The sequence below is a fragment of the Apteryx mantelli genome, chromosome 1, assembly GCF_036417845.1.
Source record: "Apteryx mantelli isolate bAptMan1 chromosome 1, bAptMan1.hap1, whole genome shotgun sequence".
Classification (NCBI taxonomy): domain Eukaryota; kingdom Metazoa; phylum Chordata; class Aves; order Apterygiformes; family Apterygidae; genus Apteryx; species Apteryx mantelli.
The window spans coordinates 3,604,728-3,617,165 of NC_089978.1; the positions used below are offsets into that span (position 1 = coordinate 3,604,728).

At 51.4% G+C, this 12,438-nt stretch overlaps 1 protein-coding gene across 2 annotated transcripts in view; it reads left to right on the top strand.

Moving 5' to 3' along the window:
• The first annotated feature begins 10,070 nt into the window (after nt 1-10,070).
• The window catches only part of GDPD5 (glycerophosphodiester phosphodiesterase domain containing 5), a 179,079-nt gene continuing 176,711 nt past the window's right edge, over nt 10,071-12,438 (top strand). For both annotated transcript variants that reach the window (XM_067309589.1, XM_067309712.1), the window contains exon 1: nt 10,071-10,224. The gene's annotated coding sequence lies outside the window, so the exon portion shown is untranslated. The remainder of the gene's footprint in view (nt 10,225-12,438) is intronic.

Consider the following 12,438-nt stretch of genomic DNA (forward strand, 5'->3'; position numbering starts at 1 on the left):
CCACGCAGGCAGCATGGTCTAGGAGAAACGAGTCCGAAAAGCTGCGTTTGGATTTAAAGGGGAGTTTCGTGGCTGGGGCAGGTTCTCTGTGTCAGGTGCCCTTGCTGATACACCCAACAGACACCGGAATAACATCTGTCTGCCTGAGGACAGCACAGAGCGCACCAGACGGTGCTTTAAACACCTGTCCCCTAATCCTCTTCTCTTTCTTTCCAGGCACTTGCTGGCTGTAGGGATGCTCCTCACAGCCACCCTAAAAGAGGAGTCCTGGTTATTTCTATCAAGCCCTTGATTTCCTCCTTCCTTTCTTTCAGCTATAAAATGGGAAAAATGAACACCTAGGATGATGACAGGTATCAGAGGGACAGCATGGAGGTCCTTCCAGTCTGCAGGTAAGGTGGGAGCTCATCTGGACCACGGAAGAACCAGATCTTCCTGCACAAGAAGATCTTCTCCATCCTATCTAGGAGTTACCTATTTGCTCTCTTGTACATGGCCTCCGTTTTCTTCGTCCTCTCCTCCTCCTGAAGAGCAGGTCACAGGCAGGACATGGGTACAAACCCCTAAAAGAGCTTTTAGCTATTGTCAAGGTTCAATGCTCTTTTTAGGCCCCCTGTTCTGGCTAAGTTCAGTAATAGAGTGAAGTGGTGCTGGGTCTGGATTTTCAGCCCTATTTGCAGCTTTAAGAGCATATTGCTTTCATGGGACAAATTTCCAGGTCAAGATGAGCTGGAAATACCACCCCAGGAGCTTTTGGATTCAGTGTCTCTGCTAGGACCTGCCCCTAAGATGAAATGAATTTTATGTGCTTGGTCAGAGCAGAAGCCAAGCATGGAATGAGGCCAGAAAAACAGTGGGTCATGTTGAAGTTTCTTTTTTTCTTCACTTGACTCTGTAATAAAAATATATCTCAAGATTGTTTTGGGATTAACAGGAAAAAATTCATCTTGATGGGAACCATCTGTGACTGGGAGATGCTGGCTGCTCTCCGCTTTCCACCCAGCGCGCAGACACTGTTTTTAAGGCGTGTTCCTCTCCCAAATATTATTCCTTTTATCCCCGTGCTGGTCAGAGGAATCCCAACTATTTAAGGAGGCCCTTCTTTCTGGATAAGCCCAGCATTAAAAAGCACCAGCAGCTCATTACGCCTATATAGCATAATATTTGCTTTCCTCATTATAACAGCGCTGCCCAGCACAGCTTGCCGGTGGCTGCTGGTTTTGCTAGCATAAATACTGGAAGCGTCTTCACTGTAACCTTTCCACCCCAGACGTTACCTCATGTTCAGAGCAAATTTGCCGTGGCCTCTCCAATCCATACTGCAAACCAGAGTGGGGGGAAAGCTGCCCCGAGGAGCAGAGCTGCCCTTGCTCTGCATCCGCTGGGTGAAAATGAGCATATTTGTGCCGAGGTGTAAAGCATTGCAGTGATTGCTGGGGTAGCTGCTAACCCCACATGGGGATTGGGGCGTCTGCCAGTAAAACACGACCACTTCTGGGTTAATGGCTTCCCAATGGGAGGATAAAAAGATGATAAAAAGTTCTGGAGACTGTTCAAAGTGAGGAAAAAGCATCTTAGACCTGGGGAAAGAGGGGAAACTGCATTCACCTTGCCTGGCCAGGCAGCCAGTCCTGCCGCCCCAGACCTCACTGCATCCTTAGAGCCTCGTCCGATTACTGCTGAAGCTCCCTTGGGCATCATCCTGCCCCGGCACCGTGGGACACTGGGGACAAGGAGCCCTTGCGGTGAAGTCCTGGCTTTTAGCCCTGACCCACCCAGCGCCCCCAGTACAATGGGACCATTCTGCTGCCGGCGACCACGAGGCGGTAGCAGGAGCTCTGCCAGCACAGCTTGGGTTGCAGAGGTGAAATCCTTGCTGCAGCCAGGCCCTCCGCCTTCTCCAGCTATTTCGCACCGCTCCGATTTCAGCCGGGAGAGCCCAGGCGCCATATGAGGAAACTGGATTTGAACGCAGAAATAAACCCGTCTGGGTCGCGAACACGTCACGTTAATGATGGGAAAGTCCAAACGGGGCAGAGGGGCATTGGGAAGAAACAAGCTGTGCGCGCTCAGCTCTTAACATGGGGCTAGAAATCTCCTGGGAAAATGCTTCTTGGAGGATTTGCGGCCAGAAATCGTGAGCTGATCCAGGAAAAGACGGGCAGCGCGTAGGCGATTCTGCCCATAGGCTCACTCCCTGCTATTTTAAGGTGCTTGTGCTCTCCTGCACGCGCATCCCATTCTGGATGGCTGCACGTAGGGTCTTGCTCACTCTTACTCCTGAGTCACCGCGGTGGCCCCCTTGTTACATCCCCCTCTTCAGCCTTCCTACGTGAGTCCATTAGTTGACTCTTTTTTTTGCTTGCTTTCTCACATATTTGGGATATGTGTGTGTGTGTGCACACGTCAAACTTTCAAGTACACCCAGCATTCGGGCAAAATCAGCTCTGCGGCTGACCGCTCTGCCTTCCTTAAAATCCTCTCCATGAGCCCAGACCGCTCAGATGGTGGCTAGGAGAGGTGGAGTTTTGCAAGGAGGACTCATCTTTCCAAGAACTTAGATTACGGTTTTATGGGACAAATATTCCCCCAAACACCAGTCCGACCTCAGTAGGCCGGTGTGTTTGCGCACACTTGTCTGCACGCTGCTGCTGATGCTCGGACAACCGAAATCATACACACCGCCTCCTCCACCACAGACACACACCGTATTTCATCCATCAAAAAGTAATTTACAGATTAAATGTATTATGTAGAGCATTATGTAGAACCACATTATATTGTACCAGGAAGAAAATGTACCGTGTTGCTTCTTTTTTTAGTGAAAGAGAGGGGGACAGGGAATGGGTTCGCATAGCATTTTTCAGACAACGAGATTTTGAGCTCCGGGGCTCTAATTTCTGCATTGTCTGTGCAAACGTGCACCGTCGCAGGCAGACTTGGCCAGAGGCCGTGATGGACCTTTCATCCCTGCCTGCAGATAAAGCCCCCGTTACGGGGTCACTTGAACGGGGACCTGAACAGCCCATGTCTTCGTCCGAGAAGACTCCAGGATGGAGGTAATCAGCAAACTGATGTTCCCTTTTGCCTCGCCGAATAAGAGATGCTTTGTTCGGGGATACAGGTCGGGTCTGTGGCAGAGCAGCTCGCGAGAGATTTTATTTCAGCTACCTGCAAAGAAGCTATGAGAAGAATGTCGTAGGTTCCTCTCGGTCTGGAGGAACGGAGAGATACTAACCCAAGGTATTGTTTAATATTAACTGGACCGGTGCACATCTATGAAAGGTTTGATTGTGTGTCTGTCTGTGTTTATATAACAACATCACCTCCAAAGCCATATTAACGCGGCTGAAGCCTTGCACGGGCTGGGGCAGGTGAAAGTCCTCCCGGAGGTAGCTGCATTGACGACCGTTTTTGTCAATAAAGATGGGTTTCTGTGTTGGCACCGGAAATTTAAGTCGTAAGCCCAGATCTGCCCGTGCTCGGTGCTGTGCAGGCGCAGAGCGAAGAGATAACAGCAACGCCTGTGATTAATGTTTTAGATAAGAGAAACCAAGAGGCCAGCCAGCAGGGAGGGTAAGGAAACAACGAAGCCCTGTTTGCACGAGGACGCCGGGAACGGCTCTCTTGGGACATCCGCGGATTTCGCGCCTGGCCGGTTCCCCTAAGGAACAGCTATTGCGAGCTCTCCCCCGGCGGCAAAACCCACCTGGGTTTCAACGCAGGCAAGGTTTGGCCTTCATACTCATCCCCTCTCCTCCTTTACAGCTCCTCGGCCCAGATGTTATCAGCGGCGGCTTCAGTGAAGCTCCTTCCCACAGGGGCAGGGAAATGTTGCCCCACAAGATGACAAACGTTTTTCTTACGCTGCCATTTCAGCCACGTTTGTTTATTAGGTGGACCATTTCCAGGATCTAAAAAACTTCAACAAACTCAGTCATTTTGACTCATTAATTTGGAGATGGCTTTACCTACGTGTCCTGAAGTTCTCACCATATATCTAAACGGTGTCTGGCAGAGAGTGGATAGCTAGTCCCACTTACAGCTAAATACACATTTCAAAAAGCATTTGAAGGTTTAAAATAACCTTGTTTGCCACCAATTATATATTCAGGGCTGGACTTTCCCTCCTTAAGCTACCTTCATTCAGGGAATCACCTGAAACTGAGGAAGATGCTGGTAAATGGTTTCCAAAAAGGGCAGAAAAGGACCCTTGGGTTGGCCAGTGGTGCCTAGATGTTCCCTTTCAGAAGCAAAAAGCTACATAATGGTCTTAATTCATACCTTCTGGGGTATGATCCACACATCTTGGAGTATGTGGCTCCCCTGTTCCCGCTGTGTCCTCCCAACCCTCGAGAGCAGTGGGCAGAATAGCAGGGCTGAAGGCTCATCCTGCCCGTACACTTATTATCTGCATGATGCTGGTTTGTTCGGAGAGAGGGGAGGAAAGGAGATGTAACTTGCTCCTCAATACAGGGAGGAAGCGGACCGACTGGTCTGGCCACGTGCCGCATATCCCAGCTGATAGCTCTGCTGGAGGGGTCAGTCTGCTCAGTTGGTCTGGTTTTCTGTCTACATTAGAAGGTATTTTGCTCCTTCGAATGTCTTCACGGGGAGGCCAGATGTACTCTTTCCACTAACGACAGGTGGCTGTAGTCAACATGCATGCGTTTTGTGATCCAGACCAGCTGCAGACCTCAGAGGGACGGGGAGGGAGTCCAGTATTAGATCCAGTTATTTATTTTACTGCTTCACTAATTGAACGCAATTATGAATGCCTCTGGCACTAGCAGAGCTTTGGTAGTGAAGGCCAGTGTGAGAGGCGATAGGGACTTCTTACTAATGCGCGTCTACTTTTTTTCCCAGTAACAGACCTGGATTTATCCTATGTCTCTAACTGAGAGTAAGAGCTGAGGGTTATAGATGGGTTCATTATTTCTAATAGTGTGTACTTAATAAGCCAACAAATAAAAGTTTTAAAGGAGACCGCTTGGGATGCAGGACTGAGACTTGCCATCAACTCCGTGTAGATTCCCTCTATGGCAGTGGGTGTCAAAGTCAATTAAGATATCTGCACAACAAGATCATGCGCCGCTTCCCACCTCACCTCCACCAGAACCTACAGGAGGCTGTGGACGAGCTGACGAGAGCCACTTTTCTCCAGCCAAGCCCTTCGAAGGGCCATGGTGGAAGTCCAGGAGTTGTCTGCATGAACGCACTGCTGCAGGGCAACATCCTTTAGGGCTTCAGGGGAAACAGAAGGCACAGGTCACCCTTCCTCCTCTGAAATCTTGATGGAGACAGAGGTCTCTTGCCTTGCCGTTGGACCAACATCAGCACAAAGATCACTCTGGACAAAGGAGCAACCAGACAGGGTCCCGCACCTTCTTCCGTATCTGGGCCTATTTCCTCCGATGCTTTTTGCATTTGCCCTGTCAATTTTTGGGCTTGCCTGTTTCTCACCGATAAGAACCTATCTATCTCTCCTCTCTCTACAGGCTTTTGCAGAAGATCTTATAAAGACAACCTGTACCTTGCTACTCTTCCCCACCTCTCCCTTCGAGGGAGAAGCATTTCTCTCTCATTGCCTGTTCCTCTGCTCTTCTCCTTATGCAAAATGAGTTGGCTGAAACCCAGGAACCTCTTAGGTCCCAAAGGGGAAAACCTGCCATCCCTACCTGTTCCTGTCCACCACGTGAAACTCAAACCATTTCCCAGAAGCTTCATTCAGGAAGGAGCCACTTGGCAAAGCAGCCTGCAGTGCATTTTGGGTCACTTCCTAGGAAAGTTCATACTTTGCACAGCATTTGGCTTGTGCAACTAGGAATTGCGTGTGTCCCTGGTTGGCTTCATGTGGAGCTGGAGTACGGCAGCTGACTTGGCAGGGAGATCAGCGCGCGATAGCCAAGAACATGCTCCAACGCGGGCTAACCTTTGCCCAGGTGTACTCCCCTCCCCTGTTCAGGAGCTAGATTGCACCTTTCACGGATAGGAAAGACAAGTAGATACCTCATGTGACCTGTCTCATAATACACCTTATACAATACCCTACATTTATTTATATAGTATTCTACATTGAAATGCCGTCCCTGCAGCAAAGAAGCATCCAGTCTGAGATAAAGACATCAAATGGGGAGAATTCTGCCTTCCTTCCTCGGTAGTTTCTTCTCACAGCTAAAAAATACTCACTCATCTAATTGACTTTGCTGTGGACTTCCAGCTGCCTGGTGTTTGTGAAGATGTGCTCAGGGCTAATTTTGTGCTGAATGACATGCCACAAAGTTGAAGCATTTTTATTCTGGTGCTGGGGAAAGGAGGCAGGGAGCTGACTGCAATTCTCTCTTCCAGACCACGCCGGGACAAAATTAGTCCTATTTTTGCGTGAATATGTGGACCGTTGATATGGTCACAGTTCCTCCCCCATGCTGGGAGTCTTCGGTGCAGTAATTAAGGGCAACGGAGCCAGAGCAGGGCATCCAGGACCCGATTTACCGTCAGACCTGCAGCGATAACCCGTACCAGCGACTTTCCTCCTATTTTAAGTACATTCACCTTATCTCCGGCTGAAAGGGTTGCGGGGCTGCTGGTTAACCTACCGCTGAGCAGGCAAACACAGTTATGTTGTGCAAACAGGCAAAGCACTCCCCGGCTTAGCGGACTAGCGATACCTCCAGTTGCTGGGTAACATCAAACGCTCGCATACTCTCAGTCAAGGATCTCTTTGGGACTCGCGATCCAACCACGGCCGCCGCTGCGGGAACGGATGCCTTGCGCGGGCTTGCCTGGGCAGACCGACGAAGAAGAAAGGATGAAGGAGAGGCTGCAAAGCGCAGAATATAACAGCAAAGTGTCTCTGCAAAGGCTCCCTGCAAACGTTACCACGGTCAAATAACGGGACCTAAGGGCGCGCTTGCAGCCAACGCTCTCCTTAACGCTTATTATTGGTGCAAAGGCCTCGGAGAAAGAAGTAGGAAAAAGCACCCGAACGAAAATATCTGCAGCACAAACACAGGAAAACGCAGACCTCCCCCCTGTTTCTCCTGCATTCCCCGAGTGTTTGCACGAGCAAAACAATAGCGTGGCCCTTACCACGCTTCCTTCCCCTTCCCAGGGCTCTCCCGTCGGTCGGATGCTGTCGTGGGCCGTCGCGGTGCAGATTTACCTCCAGCCAGCCTCGTATGCATGGACAGACGGGCGCGCACAGTGTAGCAGCGATGGGATGCTGCAACCTTAGTTCTTTTTGTATTTGCCTACCAAGTTGTCCCGTCCATAAATAAATCCTTACAGGATTGGGTGCAAAATCTGTCCCACGTCCATAGGCTAAAACTTGCCCCTGGTTTCAATCGTCGGCACTGAGCAGGGTCTTACTGGAAAGCGCAGTCAGCTGAAAACGTGATCACGTGCTGTGAGCGTCATGGAGCAAAAGGGCTTTAATAAGACCTCCATAGGCACCCCATTTTGTAATAAATGTGCCTGGGGATATAGGCACGACACATTATGGACTCTGGCCATGCCAAAGGGAGATATTTAAAACAGCTTTGAGCATTCAAGGCTCTAAATTACACGTTTGCGTAGGATAAGGAACTTTGAAATCTGAAAATACTTTCCCAGTCCAAAATTTCGTCATTTTTTTTCCTAAAAAAATTCAGATGAAATTTTCTTCCGTCGGCCACCCTGTGACTTTTTTTTGACATGGTGTGGCCTTTAGCAGCAGAAGTGATGATAGCGGGGGGAAAGATGGTCTCTCTGCTCACCGTTCCTCTCTTCACAGCTGCTCGGAGAGAAAACCCTTTCCCAGCCCGGCATCCCTGGGCAGGAGCTTGCTCAGTGAAGGCTGTGCCGGATTCAACTGGCAAAGTCAGGGGGAAAAAAATTTCAGAAAATGTGCAAACCGAGATTTTATTTTTTTTTCTGAGGTGTTTTACTCAGCTAGATTTGAGCAAACGTATGCAGGGATGGTAAAAAAGCAAATTATTGGCTGACATTAAGGGCAGCTGCAATGTTTCTGGAATCTCAAGAGTTATAAGAGTATTTTCTAACAGTGCCAAAACAAAGTATTTTTGCCCTTAATCTGACAAAGGGCTGGACTATTTTTGCTGAAATTAAAAAGAGATCATCACTAGGCAGAGACCCAAGCACGTAAAATTTCAGCCTGGTTGTTTAAAGTCTGGCAGAGTCGCAAGTACCTACGGTCATGACTTTGTTATATGTCTCTCAATACCTGCTTCTCCCCCTTGCGCTCCCATCCTTGAAGCTGCAGGAGAGAAAAAAAAAAAATCAAAAATGAGTCCTAAAACACTTAAATGGGCCCGGCCACCAGAATGCATAAAAAATGCACCCGCGGGATATACTTTCATCAGGGTTTGAGTTAATCACAGCTTTGAGGGACTTGCAGTTTGGAAACGCCTGCCGTCAGCAGGACCACAAGGAAAAGTGTCTGGCAAACAGCTACCTTCCCATAACGACGTCTTCTGCTGTAACGTGACTCTGGGTCTCCTCTGCTGAGGCTGGGGACCGTCTCTTTGGATCAGGTTTTATATTCCGATTTTTCGCCTTCGGGCTGCTCCTTGGAGGCGAGGGAAAGCTGTGTCTGTCTTACATTCCTGCGCCGCCCTGGAAGAGAGGGACGGTTGCTAGTGGGCTACCAGCTTTTTCTGTGCCTGTGAAGATGAGTCTGGTATCTGTCTCATGCTCGCTTTTTATTTTGATAGCGCTTCTTGTGCTTTTGCACCATTTGGGCCATGCACGGCTCCAGGGCTGGCCCTGGGCAAGGGGTTAAAGGGTGGAAAACGGCCAATTTGCAGAGAGAGAAATGGACCCTCTGGTCTAAGGTAGGTATTTGGATCAAGAAAGGCAGAAGACTCACACTGGGGGTAAAATTCCATTTTGCCTTCGGTGCCGAGCCAGCCTGGATGTGTTCCTCACGGTGATTCATTCGTGTGGTCAGAGCACAGAGAAATCAAGTCCTGAGTGTGGTGTAGACACACTAAAATGCTCATCCCTTCCCCAAACTGGCTGCAACGTGAGGACCTGGTGCTGGGACATCCACAGGCACGTGTGTACATGAGGTCCGGGGGACTAGTCCGTGGTGCACGTGTACCCGCACACCTGCAATATCGGGATCTAATGGAAGATCAAGCGCATCTGATGAAAATGGGTGGAAAAATAAATATTAGTCAGGCAGGAATGAGCACATTTGCAGGAGTGAGGGAAATCAAGAGACTGCAAAGCCCAAGCCTGGCGCCCTGTGACTGCCTGACCCGCTTCCTTCCCACCTCCATCCCGCCGCGCGGGAGCACCTGGTTGCACAACCCCCTCGCGTCCCTCCTAGCAGGCTTGGAGACGCTACTGCCTTCACTATAAATATCCCAGAAATATAAATATGAGTGATCTATTTTCCCTCCTGACCGCCCTGCTCCTCACTGCCAAGCGGGGATTTACTGGTGTCCAGCTAACCGCGGGCCAGCCGGGCTCTTACAGGACCATTATTTTTACTATAATCGGCGGAGGTTTTCCAGGCTGGCTTTTATATGTTAGCTGCACCGCGCGTGCATCCGTGTGTCTATTCCCATAGGGTGCTCCTTGGGGCGGACGGTTCCTAGACGTCCCATTCGCGAGGAGGAAGATGAGGGCGGATGAAGGCTGGGTTGCCCGGCAGAGGAAGGGGAGGGGGGGGGGGGTGACCGTGCTGGAAGAAGGTGTTGGCTGCCTCTTCGGGACTCAGCGTTCCCAAACCCCGCGGACACCGGAGCCCTCCCGATGTGGGGCCAAACGCCCCGATGCTTCCCCCCCCCCCGTGCGGGGCTCCGGGTCCGGCGTTACGGTCCAGCGCCGCGGGGCTGCGGCGCCCCCCAAACTGCCCCGCTGGGGCGCAGGGGGCTGCGGAGATGCCCCCGCAGGGCAGGGTGCCGCCAGCTTTCGGCAGCAGCCTGCCTCCTCCTCCTCTTCCTCCTGCCGCCGGCCGGGGCGGAGCCGCCCGCCCCCAGCGCCCGCCCCGCTGCCGGCAGCCGGCGGCCGAGCCCGAGCCCGAGCCGAGCCGCGGCGACGGGGACGCGGTGCCACCTCCCTGCCTGCCTGCCTGCCTGCCTCGCTGCCTTCCCGGCTGGTCCTCGGCTGCCCCCGGCTCTGCCCTCCGCCCGGGCACGGTGCCGGTGTCCGCCGGCCTCGCCGCGCCCGGCGGGGCGGGGGGGGGTCCCGGCGGCTGCCCCGAGGAGCCCCCAGCAGGTAAAGGGGGGGGGGACACGGGGCGACTGGTGGCACTGGGAGGGGACGGGGGGCTTTTGCATGCCCGTGCCCTGCGCGGAGAAAAAGGGGGGGGGTGCAACGTGCCCCCCCTCGGGGTGTGTGCGATGCTGAACCGGAGTATTTAACACTGCCCCCCCTCCTTCCAAAAAGGCGCTTCTTTGGCCCAAAAGGTGCTTCGTTACCTTCCGTGTCCCCCCGGGGTGGCTCACCTGGCTGGGAGCATCCCAAGGTGATGCTCCGGGTGCCGCTGGGCGGCAGGGGGGGGACATGGGGCGGGAGATGCCCGCTGCCCTCTCGGCTGTCCGGGACCCAGTCGCCAGGGGTTGGATCCGGCCACCCCCCGTTTCTCCTTCAGGCCGTGCTCGCTTTGTGCCGAGCGGCCAGGTAACGCTTCGTTTTGGAGATGCCGCTCTCGAAATATCGGCGTCCGCAGCGCCCCGTTGCCCCACGGCTTTACGCTGGGCTTGTCCGGCGCCTTAAAACCCCGAGGCAGGAAAAATCCCGGGAGAGTTTTCCACTTGCTGTCCCTCGCCCAGGCCACATGGTGCCCGTCCAGCGCCTGAGCCCTTCGTGGCACCTCGGAGGTGGCGATAGGGACGCCGGGCTCCCGGTGATGTTCCCCAGGAGCAAACCGCTATTCGCCTCAAGCACCCTGTATTTCGTGCCAGCGGTGAGAAGATAGGGTGGGAGGGGGTGAAGGTGGAAGGTCTCATTTTGTCCTTGACACTTGGCAGAGAAATCACTTGGAAAGGGAATAAATTCAGGACAGGAGAGAAGGGGGAAAGAAAAAAAAACCCAACCCCTCGCTGCTGTCGTTTTGACGCTCTCTCCCGAGTCCGCTCCAGCCCTGTATATTCAGCGCCTCGAAAACTAGGCGTTTAAGAGTTGCAGCTGAAATGTGAGCCTTCTGCTGGAAACGGTCTGTTGTAGCAATTCCCGATGTCGGAGCTACAAAATCTCACCCTGGCCTGATGGAAACGGTGATTCTTCAGCCGGAAAAAAAAAAAAAAGGCTTCTTCAAACTCACCGTACTTTGTTTTTTAGGGGTGGGTTTGTACAGCTACAGTTATTATTTGTAATCATGCTGGCTTAAGGGTTGTTTTGGGGCTGGAAAGGGATTATGGCAGTGTGATCTGAATCGTCATGACAATGCTGCATGCAAAATTAGGAAGAAAAAAAAAAAGAATTAGGTTTCTCTTTGCTGGCGCTTCCTCCCCGTGCGAAGGAAAATGAGCGTTCATTCAGCAAGCCCCAGAAGGTTGTTTCTGCATTAGGAAGTTACGTGGTGCGGAGAGCAATTTAAACCCGAATACGCCGCTCAGATCGCGCTTTCCCCTCCGGGCGCTTGCACGACTGCCAGGAAGTTTAAAAGTTAGCCTTTCTGCTTATTCTTCAAGAGCTTTTTTTTTTTTTTTTTTTTTGGTTTGGATCACACACGGATGCAGAATAAATGTCTCCTTCCTTCTTTCCTTCTTATAAACTTCTAGCTTGCGCTTGGCAGGTGTGGCTGGGGAAAAGCTGAAGTAAATGGACTTCCTGCCTTGCATTTGGTCTGGTGTGTCCAAGTTCGCTGGCCCCCGAACTGCTGCAGAAAGCAGTCGTTAATACATTACCCAGCCTTTGTCTACCTGAGCAGTGGTTCTCCAAGCCTTAAAGGCTGCTATTTTAACGTATTTTCCTCTGTCGAGACTTGAAGCATCTTCCAACCACTACTCAAACAGCACTCAGCTGCAGAGTACTTCTTTGCAATTTAGGATGTACTGCTTCAGTGGGGGATATAAGCTCCGCTTTGAGGCAGAGTTAATTTTAGAGTGGGTGTCTCCGTCAAGCTGCACTTTTTCTATTAAATAAGCGTGTTTTGCACGTTACTGCTCTTCCCTGCAATGAATTCTGTACTGGAAGGCAAAATCTGACTGATGTTTGTCTCGCACGTCAACAGTGAATAGCACAAAGGAAATGAATTCTGGTCCCATTGATTATTTTGGTGTGGGGTTGTCCTTTGCGGGAGCTGCTGGCTTGGAATTAATGATAACAGTTCTAATTTTAGCAGGGAAACAAATTGATCTTATGACCCGGGAAGATTATAATGAACTGGCTGCAAGGGCCAGGGGTTGTGTCTTGCACTTTTTTCTACAAAGCGCCATGCATATTTGATCTCATAAAATAAAAAAAAAGCCCTAAAACCACTGACCT